We start from the raw sequence: 23,501 nt of genomic DNA on the forward strand, positions 1-23,501 counted from the left end.
ACAGCCATTTCAAAGGGAAAACACTCACCTCTACACACTCCACGAGGAAGGAGGACACCATGGATCCGGAACTCCAAATACTCCCTGCGATAGTCTTCCTGCTCCTGTACGAACATCATCAACGCCGGCGCCGAAGACAACGGTGAGTACTGCACCTACGACATAGGGGAGGGGGAGGCAAAAGTCAGGGACACACACACGCAACACCCCCACCCCCACCCTCACCCACTAGAACACAAACACCAATGAATATCCAAACATTACAGTAACAACCCCCATGCCCCCCGGAAGAATGCAAAGAAAAAAGGAAATGAGTGCAACCATTGTAATATATCAAAATACAGTAACCAAATATATACAGATAAATATACATATTCAACAAAATATACATCACGATTAGTAGTGCAGGTAATGCACCATTCAATGTCCGTGGACCACTGGGCCCAAAATGCATAGGCGAGGCCCACATCAGATACCTGATCAAAACGGAGAGAACACTGCTGGGGCATCAAATAGAAATACAACAGGCACCTCAGGGGTAAGGGAAGGGGGGGCACCTCAGCCGGATGACTGCACCATGCCAGATCCACGAGGGGGCTCCATGCCCATTGATGTATCCTGGGGAGTGCAAAGCCACAGTCTCTCAAGTCTCTACAGTGGGTGGGTTGCCCACTGTACCATCCTGGGGAGTGCAAAGCCACAGTCTCTCAAGTCTCTACAGTGGGTGGTTTGCCCACTGTACCATCCTGAGGAGTGCAAAGCCACAGTCTCTCAAGCCTCTACAGTCGGTGGGTTGCCCACTGTACCATCCTAGGGAGTGCAAAGCCACAGTCTTTCAAGTCTATACAGTGGGTGGGTTGCCCACTGGACCATCCTGGGGAGTGCAAAGCCACAGTCTCTCAAGTCTCTACAGTGGGTGGTTTGCCCACTGTACCATCCTGGGGAGTGCAAAGCCACTGTCTCTCAAGTCTCTACAGTGGGTGGTTTGCCCACTGTTCAATCCTGGGGAGTGCAAAGCCACAGTCTCTCAAGTCTCTACAGTGGGTGGGTTGCCCACTGGACCATCCTGGGGAGTGCAAAGCCACAGTCTCTCAAGTGGATAACAGTCTCCACTGGTTATGGAGGGGGACTGGTGCCCAGAGTGCTTCATCCTGGTAAGGACAGACGGAGTGGATGCTGTTCTCCACTGGTTCTGGAGGGGGACTGGTGCCCAGAGTGCTTCATTCCTGTTAAGGACAGATGGAGTGGATGCTGTTCTCCACTGGTTCTGGAGGGGGACTGATGCCCAGAGTGCATCACTCTCCCCGTGACGGTCCCAGTTCCGTCACTGCCCCTGCCGCACATGGGCTAGCGGTGCTTGAGTTGGCGGTGCTTGCCCTGTTCAGCGGTGCTTGCCATGGCGGTCTGTGCCCTGTTCAGCGGTGCTTGCCCTGTTTAGCGGTGCTTGACTTTGCTGTTTATGACCTGTTCAGCGGTGCTTGCCATGTTCAGTGGTGCTTGCCATGGCGGTCTTTGCCCTGTTCAGCGGTGCTTGCCCTGTTCAGTGGTGCTTGCCATGGCAGTCTTTGCCCTGTTCAGCGGTGCTTGCCCTGTTCAGCGGTGCTTGCCATGGCGGTCTTTGCCCTATTCAGCGGTGCTTGACTTTGCTCTTTATGACCTGTTCAGCGGTGCTTGCCATGTTCAGCGGTGCTTGCCATGGCGGTCTTTGCCCTGTTCAGCGGTGCATGCCCTGTTCAGCGGTGCTTGCCATGGCGGTCTTTGCCCTGTTCAGCGGTGCTTGACTTTGCTGTTTATGACCTGTTCAGCGGTGCTTGCCATGTTCAGCGGTGCTTGCCATGGCGGTCTTTGCCCTGTTCAGCGGTGCTTGCCATGGCGGTCTTTGCCCTGTTCAGCGGTGCTTGACTTTGCTGTTTATGACCTGTTTAGCGGTGCTTGCCATGTTCAGCTGTGCTTGCCATGGCGGTCTTTGCCCTGTTCAGTGGTGCTTGACTTTGCTGTTTATGACCTGTTCAGCGGTGCTTGCCATGTTCAGTGGTGCTTGCCATGGCGGTCTTTGCCCTGTTCAGTGGTGCATGCCCTGTTCAGTGGTCCATGCCCTGTTCAGCGGTGCTTGCCATGGCGGTCCTTCATTGCCCAGCGGGGCTGTGGCTGCCGGGGCCCTCCTGGGCACTGACTCTGGAGGTGGCCTCCTGGCCAGTGACAATGTTGCTCCCCTCCTGGGCACTGACTCTGGCGGTGGCCTCCTGGCCAGTGATGATGGGGCTGCCCTTCTGGGCACTGACTCTGGCGGTGGCCTCCTGGCCAGTGACAATGGGGCTGGCGGTGGCCTCCTGGGCAGCGGGGATGATGGCGGTCTTCTCCGCAGTGCTGCTCTTCCCAGACTTTGGCGATTTCTTCTGCCCCTTCCCCACCTTGGGAGGAGTCACAGCTGAGTGGACACTCCCCCCCGGGACCCTTGTGAGCAGCTTTGCCTGCTGGAGTCTTCCCCCTCTCCCGCCGGGCACTGTCCAACTTCTGGTGCTTCACAGGGGGGGGGGGACTGGCTGTGCTGTGGCTCCGTGTCACACTGGCTGCCCTGGTGCCCGGTGCACTCCACATACCTCTAACAGGCACCACTGGTACCGGACATTTTTTGGCTGACGTGCTACTACGGGACCTATGAATTGGAGGCGGTGGTGATGGGAAAGAGGTCAAGCTTGCTCAGGAAAAGTTTCTTAGGAGCACTGGGACGGGTAGCTGGAGGGGGTCTGGGAGTGGAGGAAGAGGAGGTGGTTGTAGGAGGTGTAACTTTTGTGGCTATGGGTGCAGGTGCATTTGCTGGAGGCTGTCGTGAGGTGGATGGCTGTTGGGTGGGTGTGTGCCTGCATTTGTGTACTTTGGGAGGGGGCGTCACAGACACACTGGGAGAAGACATAAGGGACGTGTAAATGGTAGTGGGGTGGTGAGTGCAGGTGAGCGGGGTGTGGTGGTGGGTGTGCTGGTGCGGGACCTAGTGGCTGTAGTGGTAGTGCATGCAGGTGAGAGTGTAGACGACACTGGGAGGTAGGAGGGAGACGACGAGGAGGGGGACACAGTGGAGGCAGTGGATGTTGCTGTGTCCGTATGGGTGTGATGCTTGCGTGAGTGCCTGTGGGATGTGTGGTGCTTATGTTTGGCTGAGCTTCCCTTGTGTGTTGATGTGTGTGCAGGCTGGTCTGATGGTGTGCTTGGGATAGGCTGAGGTACAGGGGATTGGGTCTGGGTGGAGGAAGTTGGAGGGGGGAGGCTAGAGACAGGGACAATGGCTGCCATCAGTGCTGAGGCCAGAGATTGCAGGGTTCGATGAAGGGCAGCCTGACCAGAATGAATGCCCTCCAGGAATGCATTTGTGTGTTGCAATTCCCTTTCTACACCCTGGATGGCATTCAAAATGGTAGACTGCCAAACAGTGAGTGACCTGAGGAGGTCAATGGCCTCCTCACTGAGGGCAGCAGAGGTGACAGGGGCAGGGGCTGAGGTGCCTGGGGCGAAGGTGATGCCCACCCTCCTGGGTGAGCGGGCACGGGGCGAAGGCTGAGGGGCTGCTGGGAGGGTGGTGCTGGTAGGGGGGGTGGCGGCTGTACCTGTAGAAGTGGGGGGCACAGATTTTGCCGCCACCACAAGGGAGCTCCCATCGGAGGACGAGTCCGTGTCGCTGGTTGCTGATCCTGTGACCGTTGTGAAGCTCCCCTCCCCCTCCGTCCCACTGGTGTATTCAGAGTCCGTGGTGTGGCCCTCCATGGCCATGTGGGATGCAGCTCCCTCGTGCTCCGGTGCCACTGTACCTCCGCCTGATGATGCTGATGCACACAAGAACAGGGAGAGCACAAAAAGGGGGGGGGAACGACAGAAGAAAGACAGGTTCAGTGCATGGCTTACCGCTACCGTTGGCAGACAATACAGACACAGCAGCCCCCTGCACTACGACGCGCTGTTGGGCTCTACAGATGCAGTTCCTGGGATATGGCCTACATGGCTATGGTGGACAACAGCACACATAGATGACACGGGGGCATCTATACCTGTACTTGGCACTCTACAGAGGTGGGGTGGAGTGCCACATGGACTGCATTAAGGAGGGGCTTAGCCTACGGAACTCGCCCTGGCCTAGGGAAACCCACAGTCCTCCTCCCCCACCCAGACACCTTCACTGCGCGCAAAGTCCGCAGAATGATGTTGTACTCACCCCCTTGTGCCTGCTGTGATGCCCTCAAGCGCCCATCCAACTCAGGGTAGGCCACTGCCAGGACCCGGAACATCAGGGGGGTCATGGTGCGACGGGCACCCCTCCCACGTTGGGAGGCCATCCCCAGCTGAGCCTCCGCCGTCTTCTTGCTCCAGCGGCGAATGTCCTCCCATCTTTTACGGCAGTGGGTGCTCCGTCTCTGGTGGACCCCCAGGGTCTGGACGTCCTTGGCGATGGCACGCCAAATATCCTACTTCTGGTGGGCGCTGACCTACATGACATGTACAGGGGAAGAAGAGAAGTCATTACCAACTGCACCGTCAAAGTGAGTGGCCCACATCCCTACCCTTGCCATGTGGCACATGCATTCACAGTCCTTCATGCACGCAGAACTCTGCCCCCTTCCTTCTTACAACCAGCCCTCTCCACACAGGCATAGCCCATACAACTTGCTCCGTGTGTACTCACCTGTTGGTCTGGAGGACCGTAGAGTAGCGTGTACTGGGGGAGGACCCTGTCCACGAGCTTCTACAAATCCTGTGCAGTGAAGGCACAGGATTCTGGAGGGAACCGCCAGAATACCGCTGCGCGGTCAAAAGACTGCCGTGGGTATTCTGGGTTTCCCACTGGGCTGGCGGGCGACCGCCAAAAGGCCGCCCGCCAGCCCAGTGGGAAACACCCCTCCATGAGGATGCCGGCTCCGAATGGAGCCGGCGGAGTGGAGGACGTGCGACGGGTGCAGTGGCACCCATCGCGTATTTCAGTGTCTGCAAAGCAGACACTGAAATACAAAGTGGGGCCCTCTTACGGGGGCCCACGACACCCCTCACCGCCATCCTGTTCCTGGCGGGCGGAACCGCCAGGAACAGGATGGCGGTGAGGGGGTCGGAATCCCCATGGCGGCGCAGCAAGCTGCGCCGCCATGGCAGATTCCCATGGGCAGCGGAAAGTCGGCGGTACACCGCCGACTTTCTGTTTCTGGCCGCGGCTGTACCGCCGCAGTCAGAATGCCCGGCGGAGCACCGCCAGCCTGTTGGCGGTGCTACCGCCGACCCCGGCCCCGGCGGTCAGAATGACCCCCATTGTCTCTCTTCCAGACCGAGGTCACAGCAGCACTTGCAGTGTAGGTCCTCTCCTGTCGAAGATCAGGTATCGAGTGATTCAACAGATAGAAAATGGCGGTCACGTCCGCGGCGGTGACGTCCGCGGCGGTGACTTCCTCGGCGGTGCGTTTCATCACCGCCGGCGCACTACGTCATTGGCTCCTGGGCCCCATAGGGTCCAATGTTAACCAATGCAGCATTGCGCCACAGTCTTCGGCCGCCTACCCGACGGTGTACAACGCCAGCGCAGTTACCTCACATCCCATTGTCCCAGTTTAGAGGTCAGGCAGCCACCATTTCAGGGGCCCACATGGCTTCATTTTCAACTGCGTCACACATACCTAGGCCTGGACTCAACACACATACAGACAACTTTTTGGATTATGTTTCGTGTTCTGTGTAGACTGTGGGTACATAACTCTGAGTTGTTTGACTCTGTGGTCGCTGTTGTCCTTCCTAGGCACCGTCAGCTGGGACATGTGAGGAGATGGCGGAATCCTCCGTTGTACCGACCGCTGGTGGACCTGTTGACAATGGAGGAGCGATCACCTACAGGTTTGACCGTGCCACAATCCAGGAACTGTGTACCCAGTTGGAGCCTGACCTGATGTCAGCTGTCCGCCATCCCACAGGGATCCCCTCTCAAGTGCAGGTGCTATCAGTGCTCCATTTCCTTGCAAGTGGGTCTTTTCAAACAACAGTGGACATGGCATCAGGGATGTCCCAGCCTATGTTTTCCAACGTGTTGTCCACAGTGTTGTCTGCCCTGCTGAAACACATGAGGAGCTACATCGTTTTCCCTCAGGTGGAGGATTTGGCTACAGTTAAAGGTGACTTCTATGCCCTTGGACATATCCCCAACATCATAGGTGCCATTGATGGGACCCATGTAGCTCTGGTCCCCCCCCACAGGACTGAACATGTGTACAGGAACCAGAAGAGTTATCATTCGATGAATGTACAGATGGTATGTTTGGCAGACCAGAACATCTCCCAGGTAAATGCTGTGTTCCCTGGCTCAGTGCATGACGCCTACATCCTGCGGAATAGCAGCATCCCTTATGTGATGGGTCAACTCCAGAGGCACGTGTGTGGCTATTAGGGGTCTCTGGTTACCCCAACCTGTCATGGCTTCTGACACCAGTGAGGAAACCCAGGACCAGGGCAGAGGAACGCTACAATGAGGCCCATGGGCAGACTAGGAGGGTGATCGAACGCACCTTCGGCCTCCTGAAGGCCAGGTTCAGGTGCCTCCATATGACAGGTGGTTCACTATTCTACTCACCAAGGAAGGTGTGCCAGATCATCATCGCCTGCTGTATGCTTCACAAACTGGCTTTGCGATGCCAGGTGCCTTTTCTGCGGGAGGATGGTCAAGATGACGGTGTTGTGGCAGCTGTGGAGCCTGTGGACAGTGATGAGGAGGAAGCAGAGGAAGAAGACATTGACAACAGGGACTCAGTTATCCAGCAATATTTCCAGTGACACACAGGTGAGAACACATTCCTGCCTACTACAAGTACTTTCACACTTCTAACTCTATCCTGTCTGTCAATTTCAACCAGTATATGGTAACTGAGTTGTACATTTCCATTACGGTTTCACAGGTGTGGTTACCAACGTGTGTCATCTGCTTACATTCCTCATGGACTTGTGATGTGTGACATAGGTATGTTGACATTACATTTGAGAACGGATTTTGTCACTGTCATTGCTAATACACATTTTCAAAATCACAGACTGACTCCAGATTGTTTTGTGGTTCAAGGGTGTTTATTGAAGTGCTAAATATTGGAGGGGAGGTGGTAAAATGGTGAGGGGTGATGGTGGAGGAATGTCCATGGCAGAGTCCAGTCTATTAGTCTCACAGGTGCACTGCCCATATGGGCATAGGAAGTGGAACTGAGGCAGTTCCAATATGGAAAGGGTTACAAAGTGGGACAATGGGATGACAATCAGGGTGGTCTCATTTCTTGGCGGGGGTCTTGCCATCGTGCTCTGTCCTGTTCCTGGATCTCAGGGACCGCTTGCGGGGTGGTTCTCTGTCTGCAGTGGGTGGGGTGCTGGTGTGGTGGTCCTGTAGCGGTGCCTCCTGTCCACTAGCACCGGCAGAGGTGGTGGGCAGTTCATCGTCCATGCTAGTGTCAGGGGCCCCTTGGAGTGCCACGGTGTCCCTCCTGGTGTTCAGTATGTCCTTCAGCACCCCTACGATGGTGCCCAGGGCGGAGCTGATGGTTCTGAGTTCCTTCCTGAAGCCCAAATACTGTTCCTCCTGCAGGCGCTGGGTCTCCGGAAACTTGGCCAGGACAGTAGCCATTGTCTCCTGGGAGTGGTGGTAGGCTCCCATGATGGAGGAGAGGGCCTCGTGGAGAGTGGGTTCCCTTGGCCTGTCCGCCCCCTGTCGCACAGCAGCCCTCCCAGTTCCCCTGTGTTCCTGGGCCTCCGTCCCCTGGACCGTGTGCCCACTACCACTGCCCCCAGGTCCCTGTTGTTGTTGGGGTGGTGGGTTATCCTGGGTTCCCTGTAGTGGTGGACACACAGCTGATTGACGTGTCCTGGGGACGGAGGTATGGGCCCGCTGGGTGGGTGCTGTGCTGGTGTTATCAAAGGGTGGAAGGTCTGTGGTGGGCTGTGCCTGTGCGAGGGGAACCGACTGTCCCGAGGCCCACGATGGTCCAGGCTGGTCATCTGGATCCAGTTGGCCAGAGCTGCTGTCATCACTGTGGGCCTCTTCCGTGGGTGGGGTCTGGACCCTCCTGTCTGGTGACGTTGGGTAGTGGTCTTGCAGGGGTGTAAAAGCATGATTATTGCATGTGTGTGTGTCATGGTGTGCAATGGGTGGGTGAGCGTGTACCCCGGTGCTAGCATTCCTGTGTGGGGGCTTGTGTGATGATGGTAGGGGGGGTGTTATGGGTATGTGCAGTGGGCATGCTTTAGTGAGGGGTGTCCATGCTTTGTTGTGTCATGCAGGGCTTGGTGTTGGGATGGGTGGTGTGTGTTATTAGTACATTAGTGAGGAGTTGGAGTGATAGGGGAGGGGGTGAGGGTGGGGATCTGTGATAGCATGCAGGTAGGGTGGGGGATATGATAGTTAAGATTGGACTTACCAGAGTCCATTCCTCCACCGACTCCTCCGAGGCCCTCAGGATGCATAATGGTCAAGACCTGCTCTTCCCATGTTGTTAGTTGTGGGGGAGGAGGTGGGGGTCCGCCGCCAGTCCGCTGTACCGCGATGTTGTGCCTGGAGACCACGGAACGCACCTTCCCCTGTAGGTCGTTCCACCTCTTCCTGATGTCCTCCCTATTTCTTGGGTGTTGTCCCACTGCGATGACCCTGTTGACTATTCTTCGCCATAGCTCCATCTTCCTAGCTACGGAGGTGTGCTGCACCTGTGATCCAAATAGCTGTGGCTCTACCCCTACGATTTCCTCCACCATGACCCTGAGCTCCTCCTCCGAGAACCTGGGGTGTCTTTGCCGTGCCATGGGGTGATGTGTGGGGTGGTGTATGTGGTGATGAGTGTTGTGATGTGTAGTGGTGTGTAGTGTTTTGTGCGTGGATGTGGTGTGGGTGATGGTGTTGTGTGCCTCTGTGTGGTGGGGTTGTCTATGCTGTGCAGTCTCTCTGGCCTTCGTCAAAATGTTTGGTCGTAGGGGTTTGTGGGTGATGTGGGTGTGTGTTCTATATAGTATTGATTGTGTGGGAGTGGTGTTTGTATGTGTATCAGGTGTGTGTATTTCGAATTGTCCAATGTGGCGGTGTTTTGGAGATGTGTGTGTATTTTGAGCGCGGCGGTGTGTACCGCCAATGGAATACTGCGGTTGAAAGACCGCTGCGTGGATTCGTGGGTCGTGATAGCATGGGCGTGTTTCTGTTGGTGTGACGGTGGAGGTTTTGTTTTCGCCAGTTTATCACTGACCTTTGGTGTGGCGGACTTGTGTGGGTGTCTGAATTTCGGCGGATTCCGAGATGTGGGTCACAATAGCTGTGGCGGATTTCCGCGGCCGTGGCGGTGTATTGGCGGTCTTCTGCACGGCGGTAAGCGGCTTTTACAGCCAATGTTGTAATGACCCCGCAAAGTCCGCATTGCTAATTACCCCACAAATTACAGCACACATGATATCTTTGATAACATCATTGATAATGTCACTGTAACATATGCACCTGATTCTCTTCACCGAGCCCACTCTTCAGTTCAAGCTCACGTCTCAACTCTGTTCCAACTTTCCTCAGCTTCCCGCTTCAGGCTGACGCTCCTCGACCTGGTCCTTGCCTGGCGACCGCTCCAGCATCAGAGAAAAAAAAAAAAAAAATGAAAGAAAACTGACATCAGGTATTTTTGTTAAATGCTGTTTATGTTTTTTTGTGCTCTGAGCTCAGTAGCAATCATTAGGTTTTTAAAGCACACAATAGGCTTTCCCTCTGGCAGATCTCTGTCAAGAGTTAATCTTTCTGGCCCTAAAGACCTTCTGTGTGCTCTAGGAGTCCAAAGTGGATAGGTACCGACAACACAAGGACTACATTTGGGACACTACAAGATAATTGCAACAACATCCATTGATTGATTCATTGAGAGTCCATACTGCAACTTAAAGGTGACACAACTCTTCTGATCAGAAAGACAGAGCACTACTAGTTGTTTGAACAGTTAGCATAAAACAAGTTTCGATGATATTGTTCGACAACTACATTGTGAGCCAAGTCACTGTTGGGAATCTGGTGTAGGGCAGCACAGCAAGCCATCTTGCTGCTCTGACCTACGCCAAAGTAAAAGGGCAGGAATGCACCATATTTATGCAGTGCTGTGCATTCCTGTCGCCGTGCCTGGCGCTGTTTTGGCAGCCTAGTGCCAACACAGGAACACTTGCACCATGGTGCAAGGGTGCCTGTGTTGTTGACAGGATTGTTTCATGCAGAAAGGGGTACCTTCCTGCAGAAAAACAATCCTGAGAAGTGTTTCCTCTTTCCATGTATGCTGCAGATCACAGCACACATGGAAAGAGGAAACAATTAGGAGAAATAAAAATATTTTTCCTTCTTACGCCTCACTCGGCGCTTCCCCATGTTTACATGGTTTTGTAAATCTGGGGAAGTGTCAAAATCCATGGGTGTTGCGTGGAAATCCCCACTGCAACGTCTACTGTGGGTTAATTTTACACTTTGCTTGGGCACACATATTTTAGCTTACCTTAGGCCTGCAGCCTGTGCCCTTTTACCTATATATGTGCTCTGATTTCATTGATACCGTTTGATTCATTTTTAGCTAGCCTGCTTTCAGCAGGATGTTTTTATTTTCTAATCAGCTGCAACTTGTAATTCTGCAAAAGCTTTGTTATTATTCAGTGCACAGCGTTTCACCATGTGCCCTGGCCCAAGGTTGACGAGTCCGAATACATGGTAATCCAGAGAGCAATCATCGCCACAAGAGTTTGCAATCAGTCCAGCACTTAGGTACTTGCCCACGTTGGGCTCTTTCACCGAATGAAAATATGTTTTCTTTTAAAAACTCTGTGTAGGCCAAGGGGCAACAGGGGGGTCATTCCAGACAGCATTCTATCCACGCTGCATGCCATTTCATTGCTGATATCAGCCCTGTCTCTACAGTCAGCCCAGTCGAAGACAGGCAGACCCTTTCCTTCAGTTAATAGGGGTAGGTGATCCTCTCATGGACTAAGTACAGACAGATTGGGCTATCATCACTATGCTCTCTCTTAGGAGTTAGGGGTTAGGTAGGATTCCTTTATGCTTATTATAACTACATTTTGGGACTGTTTATTTTCTCCTGGCTGGTCACCACCATTCTAATGCTGTTATGCCTCATTGGCTCATTGCCCTAATAAATGCAGCACACATATTTTATTCCAGATTGCAGTCTTTTCAATAAACGTATTGAAAACCATCCTGCATCTCTTTTTTTGCCTGTATGTGTGTATGATACGTTTTGCTAATGAGAGAAGGGGTGGAACTTGTTGACCACAACTTTCCCTGAGGAGTTACAGAGTGTCATGTTCAGGCTTCCACAAATCTCCTTCTCTTTCAGGTTTGGGTGAGGTGCTGCTAACTAGTGAAAGGGTTGGGCTGACAGCTGCCAAGATGGTGTGGGATTGACTCAGTCACCCACAAATGGTGGTGCTGCCACCCCTAATCCAGCACTCGCTCTAAGAATGTAAGTCCTAGGACATGGCAATACCAATGATGGTTAGGCATCATATATTATAATACAGGTCATCTGACTGTCTCTGTCTCACACACACTAAGGTAACTTAAGTACCATTTTACAGAGGTCTTAGGAAAAATCCTCCTCAGCTGAATAGGGAGCACTTATCTAGGCTGTAGGTTGTTCAAGCCTGAACCTTAAAAGGATTTCCCTGTTAGTGTTTCCGACTCTGTTACCTTTTCCTTAAAATGGCACAACCAGTAAATAGCAGTGAGAACTGTAGACAACCTCTGACATAGTTCCTCTTAGTTAATGGCTTAGGCGGGGAAGCCACATTTGCAGTTAAAGTTTAAGACACATAGAGAACGGAAAAAAATCTATTCATGGGTCACCTTCCCAGAAATAAACGCAGACTCTAACACATTTCAATTACACAGAGTAGTAAACATACTCTTATCATACAGAGCCTACCAATATTTAGAAATACCTCTAAATTATCAGGAACATCAAGATTGGTTTAATGGCGCCCTTCCACAAGTACTACAACCCATTAGGTTAGGTCCTTTAAGCAATGAAGGTCCAATGAGACCAACACTGTCTACATACACACCACATCCCAATGTGCAAGCTCTGCCAGTGGCACAGTATACAATAAGCTAATAGCAATATGTAGATGCTTAATACAATTCCTAATGTAAACTGTGCACACTACCCCAGCGAGGGCTGCTCCAACTATAAATCATTTTGCAGTTACAGGGACTAATCCACAAACTGTTGATTCAGTAATGAGAAAGGCACCCACTGAGCGGGAGAAGATTCTGTTCTGGGTTGCGCAAAAAACAAACCAGCATTTCCCCGTATGGGACCCCAAGATAATCATAGAGTTCTCATAATGTGCTTGCCATTTGGGTTGGTTTCCTCAATAGAAGACTGAACCACTTGGGTCACAGTCTTTGTTGCAATATCTACCACCACACATGGTACAGCAACACTTGCAAATTTACCGGAAGTGTTAAAACAAATTAAAAACACAAGACAGCACCAGCCCTGGACTGGGGATGAAGGTGACGCACAATTTTGACACAGTCTCCTCAATAATTATAAGTAATATCAAAAGGGAAGCAGCAGCACTGGCAATACGCCAGTGGCTCCGGGAGGTTCCTCGGTGGGACCAGGAGCGTGAGCTGCCTAAGGTTATTTTGGAAACGTATACGAGTATAGGTCGGGATAGTCTGGGGGCCAGACCAACTAAACCACAACTACAGAGGGTACTAAGCAAGTACAAGAGAGCTCTAAAAAATGCTGGGGTAAACCAAAACTAAATAAAGATAGAAGACCACAAAGAGGAGAATCTTCACTGGAGACCTCTGAAAAAAGATACAACCTTAGAAATTGGAATATTTTAGAAACATCATATAGACATCAATATACTGACAGTTGCCCATCTTGTCCTTTCCAGGACACACCGGATAAACGGAGTGACAGAGGAGAATGATCAGAACACCAAAGTGACTATATGAAGCTGAAAAAGGACTCACAACACTCCTTGGAGACTTTCAAAAAAAGGAGGAGAAACTTCCCTAGCAAAAGCCCCAGTTTAAAAAGAAAAAGGTGACAGCAATTTCAATTAAAAATGCCACTCACACTGAGCATGTTGTTGAAGAACAGGACGTGGGCAGTGACTTTGCTAGACAGTGCGGCAGATGTCACAATATGTCACCAGAGTCTTATAGATCTTCTGGACGTGACACAACCTATGATTTCCTTGAAACAGCAGACAGGCACACCTCCCCATCAGACAGGGTCTACATATTAAATATTCAGATTGAGGGAGTCATTAAGCATACAATTAAAGTAATCTTCTGGAGAAGATTAACACAAAATTATCATATTCTATTGGCAGAAACAGATTGGCCACCTGAATTTCTTTTCACGGTCCCACAAGGGGAAAATGTCATTTTGCCTTCTTTCCCAGTCCTAGTTCAATCGTTGCCGATTGGGCTTTGGCTCAGCCTCCTGCACTGTAACACCAGCACGTAGGGTGGGACAGAGATTCCCCCTACTGTGTAATACCAATTAGATAAAATCCACAGATCCAGCCTCAAGACCCAATTAAACATGAAGCTAAAGCAGCAGTAGGAGAGATTCTCACTCAACTGGAGTACCAGGGAGTAATAGAACCCTGCGTCTCTGCAATGAACAACTTGTTATTCCCCGAAGCAAAACCTAACCATCCATATAGAATAGTCATAGATTATAGACATTTAAACAATCATACACACAGATTTGCAATCTAAAATGTACACAGCACTGTACTTATTAACAATACAGTGTGAAAGAAATACAAAACAACCTTGGGCATTTCCAGTGGTTTCTTCTGCTAAAATCTAGCGCCTGTAAGCCGGGATCTTAGCCCCTTCAGCGCATTAGGCTCTCAGCTGCACTTTTGTAGATTTCCTCTGGGGTATAAGAACAGCCCCAGGGTATTTTCTGCCAGTGTAACATCAATACTACAGAACATTGATCCTGAGGTGTTGTCCTATGTCGATGACATGCACTTTACAGATGACAACCTCAATGCACATTCGGCCTGGGTGGATCGCATTGTTCTAGGATTCACTGCCCAGGGCAACAAATTTAACTTCAAGAAAACTAAAATTGCCCTTCTTAGTGTCCTATTCTTAGGATGAAATTATCTGATGAAGGCAAAAGCCTAGTACCGCACTTTAGAAAAATGCGCTCAACTTCAACCACCAAATACCATCAAGAAACGGCAGTCATTTCTTGGTTTCTTTAATTTGGCAGAACATACATTCCAGATTATGCACAATGCATAAAAACACTCTAAAACTTAATTCATCCAGATTTTTCAGCAAACAGTGGACACCAGAACATACATGCATACTTAAAGATTTGCAACAAGACATGCTAGAAGCAAAACACACACATGTGACAACAAAACAAACATAGTCATCATATTAATTCCTGGTGTCATCATGTTCACCTATGTCACATTTAATAAGGGTCAAATGGTACCCATAGCATACAAATTACATTTGTACTCCAATGCAGAACAATGTTTTGCCCCGAAAGAAAAAATACTGACTCCTTTACAGATGGCTCTCATTAAGGAGAGGCCACTTGCCCAAGGCAAACGCATTATTGTTGTTACTCCAGTGCCAGCCCTTGAGGCGGTTACCAAAGCTAGCGTTCCCAACGCAAAAGCATTACATCCTGTGAGAAAAGGTGTCTTCTGTCATGGTCACCCCCCACTTTTTGCCTGGTATACGATGTAGCCTCAAAAGTGTTAGTGCCAAAGCCCCTGCTAACCAGGTTCCCTGAGTCAGATCTTTCCCTAAAACTGTTGTGATGCATTGGCACCATTAGCAACACCTTTAGCTGCCACTATAAGTCCATAGTAAATGGTACTTAGGTACCCAGGGCATGGGGTACTCAGGGTAGGCCCGTGAGGGCAGCAGCACTGACTGTGCCACCATCTAGGGCCATGCATCCAGAAGCACCCAGCACTGCCATTGCAGGCTGAGTGTTCTGATGCAATCCTAAAAGACAAACTCGACATGGCACACAGTATGTGTGCCCTGTCCACTATGTACTACATGCACTGTATGGCACACAGCCTGTGTGTCCTGTCCACTAGATACCTCATGCACTACAGGTAAGTCACTCTTCTGGCACGCATTCCAGCCCTAAGGAAGGGTGAACTATATGGTATGTATGGGCATTGATGCATGAGCAATATGCCCCTACTGTGTCTTTGCCAAACCTGGGACAGAGTAAGTGAACTATTTTAATGCATTTGCTGAACATTGGTCAGTATGTGTTTCACAGCTACATGATGGATGCCCTGAACCCTTGGTTGTTTGGTATCAAGCAACTCAGAATGATAAATCCAAACTGGTACCAGTATTGGATTATTTACAAAATGTACCCAGGGGTCACCATAGATTCCCCCTACAAAAGCTAACTACCATGGCATGGCTGCTAGCCGATCGTAACAAGCCTGCAAGCCACCACCAGACAAGATTCTGAATCCGTGGGGAGAGAGATCCTGCTCTCTGGGATTCAGAACAAAGCCCTTCCTGGGTGGAGGTGCTAACACCACCTCCCTCAGGAATTTGCACTCCCCTGCTGGTAAGCTTCAAAGGGCATACCACTCTTAAAACGCGACCCCAGGCCTGCTTCTAGCAGCAGATGCCTGCCCCTGTTACAAATCCTCACTTTTGGTGGGAGCAATGACGGGAAAACAGACAAAGGTTAGGAGGAGCGGTCACCCCCAGCTTGCACCACCCTTAAGGTGTTGCATGCAAGGTGACATCTCTATTTCATTTTCCTCCTTCTTGGAATGAAGGAAAATAGCCAATCAGATGTAGGGAAGTGACCTCTTCCCACGCGAAGTGGTCACTTAGTGGGTGTAGCCACTCTAAGGTAGATGACCCATTGGTCACTACTAGCTAAGCCCTAAAATGCCCACCAAATTCAGTATTTAGTGGGCATCCCTAGATCAGGAAATCAGATTCCATGGACAAAAGAAAACCAGCAGCAAAGAAGACCCAAGGCTCAAGAACTGAAGTCCTGCTGCACCAAGAAAAGGTGCCAACACTGCCTGCTGCACCAGTGCACCCGACAATCACCGCTGAGGGGCTTCTTGTCATTGTATAGACTCTACAAACCACCAGAGGACCTCTACTCTTCAAAAACTGCAACCATCTACCTCCAGAGTGAAGGTATCACTCTACACCAAGAAACCAAAAACCCAGTGAAGGTCACTTCACTGACTGGCTGCTGACCAAGGAACCAGATACTACAGTCAGCTCAAACTTTGCCCATCGGACTGCGAGGACAAACCCTGCCAGTGTGCTGAGTTTGGTGGCAGTGCACCCTCCAGTGGCCAGACAGTGCAATAGCTCCAGGTACTGGTCACCTCACGTCAGACACCCAGAAAGACAGTCCATTCTGGACTGAAAAAGGGCCAGGAGGAAGTCCCAGTCAAGGGACTTCAGTACCCACCCGGCCCTCCCCTCACAGTGCCCCTGCTGACTTGCAAGTGACCCTTCAATGTGCCTACCTCCTGCTTCTAAGGGCACCTTTGCGCACAGCTCCTGGCTGTAGGAGGCTGGACTGGCTTGTAGTGGGTACCAAGGGGTACTTACACCTTGCACCAGGCCCAGGTATCCCTTATTAGTGTAGAGGGGTGTCTAGCAGCTTAGGCTGATAGAAAAGGTAGCTTAGCAGAGCAGCTTAGGCTGAACTAGGAGACGAGTGAAGCTCCTACAGTACCACTAGTGTCACATGCACAATATCATAAGAAAACACAATACACAGTTATACTAAAAATAAAGGTACTTTATTTTTATGACAATATGCCAAAGTATCTCAGTGAGTACCCTCAGTATGAGGATAGCAAATATACACAAGATATATGTACACAATACCAAAATATGCAGTAATAGCAATAGAAAACAGTGCAAACAATGTATAGTCACAATAGAATGCAATGGTGGCACATAGGGATAGGGGCAACACAAACCATATACTCTAGAAGTGGAATGCGAACCACGAATGGACCCCAAACCTATGTGACCTTGTAGAGGGTCGCTGGGACTGTAAGAAAACAGTGAGGGTTAGAAAAATAGCCCACCCCAAGACCCTGAAATGTGGGTGCAAAGTGCACCTAAGTTCCCCCAAGAGCACAGAAGTTGTGATAGGGGAATTCTGCAAGGTAGACCAACACCAGCAATGCAACAACGATGGATTTCCAGATGAGAGTACCTGTGGAACAAGGGGACCAAGTCCAAGAGTCACGATCAAGTCGGGAGTGGGCAGATGCCCAGGAAATGCCAGCTGTGGGTGCAAAGAAGATGCCACCGGATGGTAGAAGCTGTGGATCTTGCAAGAACGACAAGGGCTAGAAAATTCCCCTTTGGAGGATGGATGTCCCACGTCGTGAAGAGTCGTGCAGAGGTGTTTCCGTGCAGAAAGAACGCAAACAAGCCTTGCTAGCTGCAAGGGTTGCGGTTAGGGTTTTTGGATGCTGCTGTGGCCCAGGAGGGACCCGGATGTCGCCAATTGCGTGAGGGGACAGAGGGGGCGCCCAGCAAGACAAGAAGCCCTCTCAGAAGCAAGCAGCACCCGCAGAAGTGCCAGAACAGGCACTACGAAGTGGAGTGAACCGGAGCTCACCTGAAGTCACAAAAGAGGGTCCCACGACGCCGGAGGACAACTTAGGAGGTCGTGCACTACAGGTTAGAGTGCCAGGGACCCAGGCTTGGCTGTGCACAAAGGAAATCCTGGAAGAGTACACAGGAGCCGGAGTAGCTGCAAAACACGCGGTTCCCAGCAATGCAGTCTAGCGTGGGGAGGCAAGGACTTACCTCCACCAAACTTGGACTGAAGAGTCACTGGACTGTGGGAGTTACTTGGACAGAGTTGCTAAGTTCAAGGGACCTCGCTCGTCATGCTGAGAGGAGACCCAGAGGACCGGTGATGCAGTTCTTTGGTGCCTGCGGTTGCAGGGGGAAGATTCCGTCGACCCACGGGAGATTTCTTCGGAGCTTCTAGTGCAGAGAGGAGGCAGACTACCCCCACAGCATGCACCACCAGGAAAACAGTCGAGAAGGCGGCAGGATCAGAGTTACAAGGTCGCAGTAGTCGTCTTTGCTACTTTGTTGCAGTTTTGCAGGCTTCCAGCACGGTCAGCAGTCGATTCCTTGGCAGAAGGTGAAGAGAGAGATGCAGAGGAACTCTGATGAGCTCTTGCATTCGTTATCTAAGGAATTCCCCAAAGCAGAGACCCTAAATAGCCAGAAAAGGAGGTTTGGCTACTTAGGAGAGAGGATAGGCTAGCAACACCTGAAGGAGCCTATCAGAAGGAGTCTCTGACGTCACCTGCTGGCACTGGCCACTCAGAGCAGTCCAGTGTGCCAGCAGCACCTCTGTTTCCAAGATGGCAGAGGTCTGGAGCACACTGGAGGAGCTCTGGGCACCTCCCAGGGGAGGTGCAGGTTAGGGGAGTGGTCACTCCCCTTTCCTTTGTCCAGTTTCGCGCCAGAGCAGGGCTGAGGGATCCCTGAACCGGTGCAGACTGGCTTATGCAGAGATGGGCACCATCTGTGCCCATCAAAGCATTTCCAGAGGCTGGGGGAGGCTACTCCTCCCCAGCCCTGACACCTTTTTCCAAAGGGAGAGGGTGTAACACCCTCTCTCTGAGGAAGTCCTTTGTTCTGCCTTCCTGGGCCAAGCCTGGCTGGACCCCAGGAGGGCAGAAACCTGTCTGAGGGGTTGGCAGCAGCTGCAGTGAAACCCCTGGAAAGGTAGTTTGGCAGTACCCGGGTCTGAGCTAGAGACTCGGGGGATCATGGAATTGTCTCCCCAATGCCAGAATGGCATTGGGGTGACAATTCCATGATCCTAGACATGTTACATGGCCATGTTCGGAGTTACCATTGTGACGCTATACATATGTCGTGACATATGTATAGTGCACGTGTGTAATGGTGTCCCCGCACTCACAAAGTCCGGGGAATTTGCCCTGAACAATGTGGGAGCACCTTGACTAGTGCCAGGGTGCCCACACACTAAGTAACTTAGCACCCAACCTTTACCAGGTAAAGGTTAGACATATAGGTGACTTATAAGTTACTGAAGTGCAGTGGTAAATGGCTGTGAAATAACGTGGACTTTATTTCACTCAGGCTGCAAGGGCAGGCCTGTGTAAGAATTGTCAGATCTCCCTATGGGTGGCACAAGAAATGTTGCAGCCCATAGGGATCTCCTGGAACCCCAATACCCTGGGTACCTCAGTACTATATACTAGGGAATTATAAGGGTGTTCCAGTATGCCAATGTAAATTAGTGAAATTGGTCACTAGCCTGTTAGTGACAATTTGGAAAGAAATGAGAGAGCATAACCACTGAGGTTCTGGATAGCAGAGCCTCAGTGAGACAGTTAGTCATAACACAGGGAACACATAAAGGGCATACTTATGAGCACTGGGGCCCTGGCTGGCAGGGTCCCAGTGACACATACAACTAAAACAACATATATACAGTGAAATATGGGGGTAACATGCCAGGCAAGATGGTACTTTCCTACACTGGCTTATCAATTTGCTCTGCATCCGGCCACCCTCTGCTCTGCACCGAAGGTCCAGCTGTGCCCTAAAGTTCCCCACCCCTTGCGACCTCAACGCCCCAAGGTAACCCACCGGATTTACCTTTAAGTCCACATGTGCAGTGCTTTTCCAAGTGGTCCCCGCAGTGTCCTGGCACCAGCTCCATTACATTTCTGCAGTTGCTCCTGTTGGAACCGGGAATCGCCCGAACGTCTTCAGTTTGTCCAGGGTACCCATCAACGACCTCGACATACCTGCAAAAGGAGACATTGGTAAAAGCATTGCCTGAGTAACTGTGAATTCTCAAAGTATTTCTCCATTGATTTGTATGGTGCGTAATTACGCACAAAAAGACTACATTTATTACAACTTTAAAAATGAATAACTTAAAAAGTACTTTCTCAATGTTTATGATCTTGATCTTAAACATTTTATATAAATCTGAAGTATTTTTGCAAATTGTTCTCGGGTTATTCTTTTGAGTGTGTGGCATCATTTATTGATACTGTGAGAACAACAAATGCTTTACACTTCTCCAAGATTTGACTGAGGTCTGTTTTTAATTATACCCATTGGGAGTATTGTCCGACTCCTCCAGTGAGAGTTTCAAAACATATGTAGAAAAGTTTTCATATTTCTGTGGGCATGATGCTAAGAATGCAGAGTCCTATTGTTTCAAAATGTCTCCTTCTAAAGTGAGAGAGATATTTCTATCCAACACCAAAATAATTTATTCAGATTCTTTTGTTTCTCAATTGGCCATTGAGACCTATGAATTTTGGAAGAACTCTGTTGAGTTAAAGAGTGTTTGGGGGACATGTGGTTGGTAGATACAGGGTGTGAAACCTTTTTTTAAAGCATGCCTTATTACCATACAAATATTATTTCTGAACAACACGATTCAACAAACAAACTGCCTGGGGTTAGCAAAAATAAAAGAACTGTATGCGTTTAGTATCCTCACACCAGCAAAATTTCACAATTGGCAAACACTTTTAAATATCACTAAAGAGCAGCTTACTAGTTGAGTTCAGAATGGTACCTTTAATTCCTCACTTACACGTCCCAGTGGGTGGTTATTGTGGTCACTGGACACAAATGGTTGTCAGGCACGTTTTGTTAATTCCACATGGGGTTTCAGAGCAAGCCGACCAGACCCTTGCTACGTCACAGTTCAAATCTCAAGTATCATTACTATATTTAGTGTGGGTAAGATTTGTCAACAGTGGTTACGTTCCTTCACGTTAGCAACTATTGAAGAACACCCTAGTCTCCTTTCACAGGAAGTCAACATACAAGAATTCTCGATGTGTCCTAGAAAACCACGCTCAAAACATTTTCTATGTGCCATATATAATGAAATTTGGAAGATTTTACAAATGGAGGCTGCACCTGTTTAAGGCAGATTGACAAAAATAACTTGGAGAAGGCTTTAGCCATTGTCAGTAATGGGATGGACACACTGTCTGACCACATGTATATGCTAAATAACATTGTGTCCTCTGCAATAGACATCATTCAGAATGATATGTCATTCTTACATCATGGGCAGGGTCAACGTAGGTTCATTATGCAGTTGGATTGCAGGTTTTCAAAAGTGGCTGTGTTCCCCGGCAGCATGCTAGCTCTACTTAGTTATTTGCCGCATACAATCTGACTAGACAAGAACAGATAGTGGGTGGCCTTTTATGTAGCGTAAATTCCATCAGCAGTATGGTTAATACACGAGGTAATCAAGCTTCCCGTTTCCACATTTCAGTTTAGCAAGTGTTTAAAACATTTTGCAGCTGGCAGATTTGAGCAGTTAAGGGATAGTTATATCGATGAGGTATGGAAGTTGCCTTTCATTTACAAATGTTTGAACGGTGAAACAGAGGTCTATCTTATCAAAAGCGAATGTGAGACTACTGTTAGTCATTCTATGATTTCCGTGCAGATGTCCTTGTAAAGCACTTGTAATGTTGCCATAGCGAACTTGGCATGTTATCTGAAGGGTACTCCTGCCTCTTTGATTCACCCAGCATTTCAGATACTTTTGAATGGAAGTTATGTGATGCTGAACACTGAAAGCTGTTGTGGAAGGAAGCCTGGAACTGCCTGTGTAATTTCATTTTCTCAGATTGGAACTTGCTGCGGCCATGTTTTATATCCCCCCACATGAGAGATAAAAGTAGCAGAAATGTGGCCACACATTGCTACTTCAAATGTAAATTTTGACTAAAGGTACTATTGATTCAAAAACATGTCGCTCTGACATCAGCCAGAGACTAATGACCTCCAAATTGCAAGGTCATCACCAGAGATACAGTCCTTCTCTATATATCAACTTCCCCAAACATTTTGCAGAGTTGGTGAGCAGAATTGCCACCGCATCCAGCACTGCGAGAATTGTGCACTTTTTAAAGGATGTTGGCCCTGGATTTGTTAGCACCTTCCAGACTAAAGCACTCTGGCACTGCTAATGAGGCCAGACCACCACGGACTACTTGAAAGCACCTGCAGGCCAGCAGAAAACCATGTTTCCGCTAGACATATTACAAGGCTGCACATTGCCAAGATTTCTGCCGTGGCTGCACCACCACAGAAACCCAGGCGGAAACAAACTCAATAAAAGGAAACACTCACCTTCAGGAAGCCATACTCATCCGGAGCCACCATGGAACCAGAACCAGACATTCTCCTGCTGCTGCTGCTGCTCGCTGAAAGACTTCAGAATCTTTGCCGCCGCCAATGACAACAATCATAAGTACACATACTTACCTCTTACTGCTATATATTGTTAATTTTTGAACACTTACAGAATATACCATCAGGAACGAGGTGCAAGGGCAACACTCATAGGTAACTGTACACTGACTTGTGCACTCACATACAGCCACATGCACACACTACAACCAGCACACACACACATCAAAAACACACATTTACGCACGGAAACACAGCACAGGCCCACTCTCACACTATACCACACAACACCACAACACGTCACAACAACACCAGAACTGCACCATTGTCAACACATTGGCAAGCACTCACAATAGAACGTACCCAGGGACACATCACACATACAACACAACATGCAACCAACAGGGAATGAACACACACAATTACACAATCATAGAACTTACCATCAACACACACAGCACATTCTACCTATCACACCATGCACAAAACAGGCACACTCACACAGTCAAAGCACACAAATCCACACAACACAGCAACAAACACATGTCAACACAAACACCACACAATACCATGAAAACAACATGTCTGCGACACACACATGCCCATCAAACAACACACACCCGATCCAATGTCAGCTTGGAACAGCTCTAACCTAGTAAATGGAATGCAATACAAAGATAGAACCTTGAACCCAACAACTGGTTGGTCTGAATATAATTTAACCAGAAATAACAATAAAGTCAAAGGCCATAGGCCACTCCATTGTTCAATAAATGCGAGGGAGTGGTTTATGATGTGTTGGTGTGGATTTCTTGGGTGAGTGTTTTTGGGAGGTATGCTTGTGGGTGGTGGGTTTCTGTTGGGTAGGTGAGTGAGGGCAATTATGTGTTTTGGGCTGAGCGGGGTGGAGGTGCTGGGAGATGCAGTGGTGTGTGCGTGGCTGTCTGTTGGGGTGGTGACTGCAGGTATGGTGGATGTGATGCATGTAAGAGTGTCAGTGGTTGAGGTGTCTGTGGGTGTGGTGACTGGGGTGGATGTCTGAGGGTCTGCTGTGATGCTGTCTGTGGGTAGAATAAGTGTAGTGGCTGGATCTGTGAATGCTGGTGTGGTGTCTTCAGGTGTGTCACGTGTGCTGTCTGTGATGCTGTAGGTGGTGGGGGTGTCAGGGCAGATTGTGACTGCTGCTGTGTGTATGGCTGTGTTGTGTCCCGTGGTGCTT

Source organism: Pleurodeles waltl, chromosome 1_1 (assembly GCF_031143425.1).
Source record: "Pleurodeles waltl isolate 20211129_DDA chromosome 1_1, aPleWal1.hap1.20221129, whole genome shotgun sequence".
NCBI classification, from domain to species: Eukaryota; Metazoa; Chordata; class Amphibia; order Caudata; family Salamandridae; genus Pleurodeles; species Pleurodeles waltl.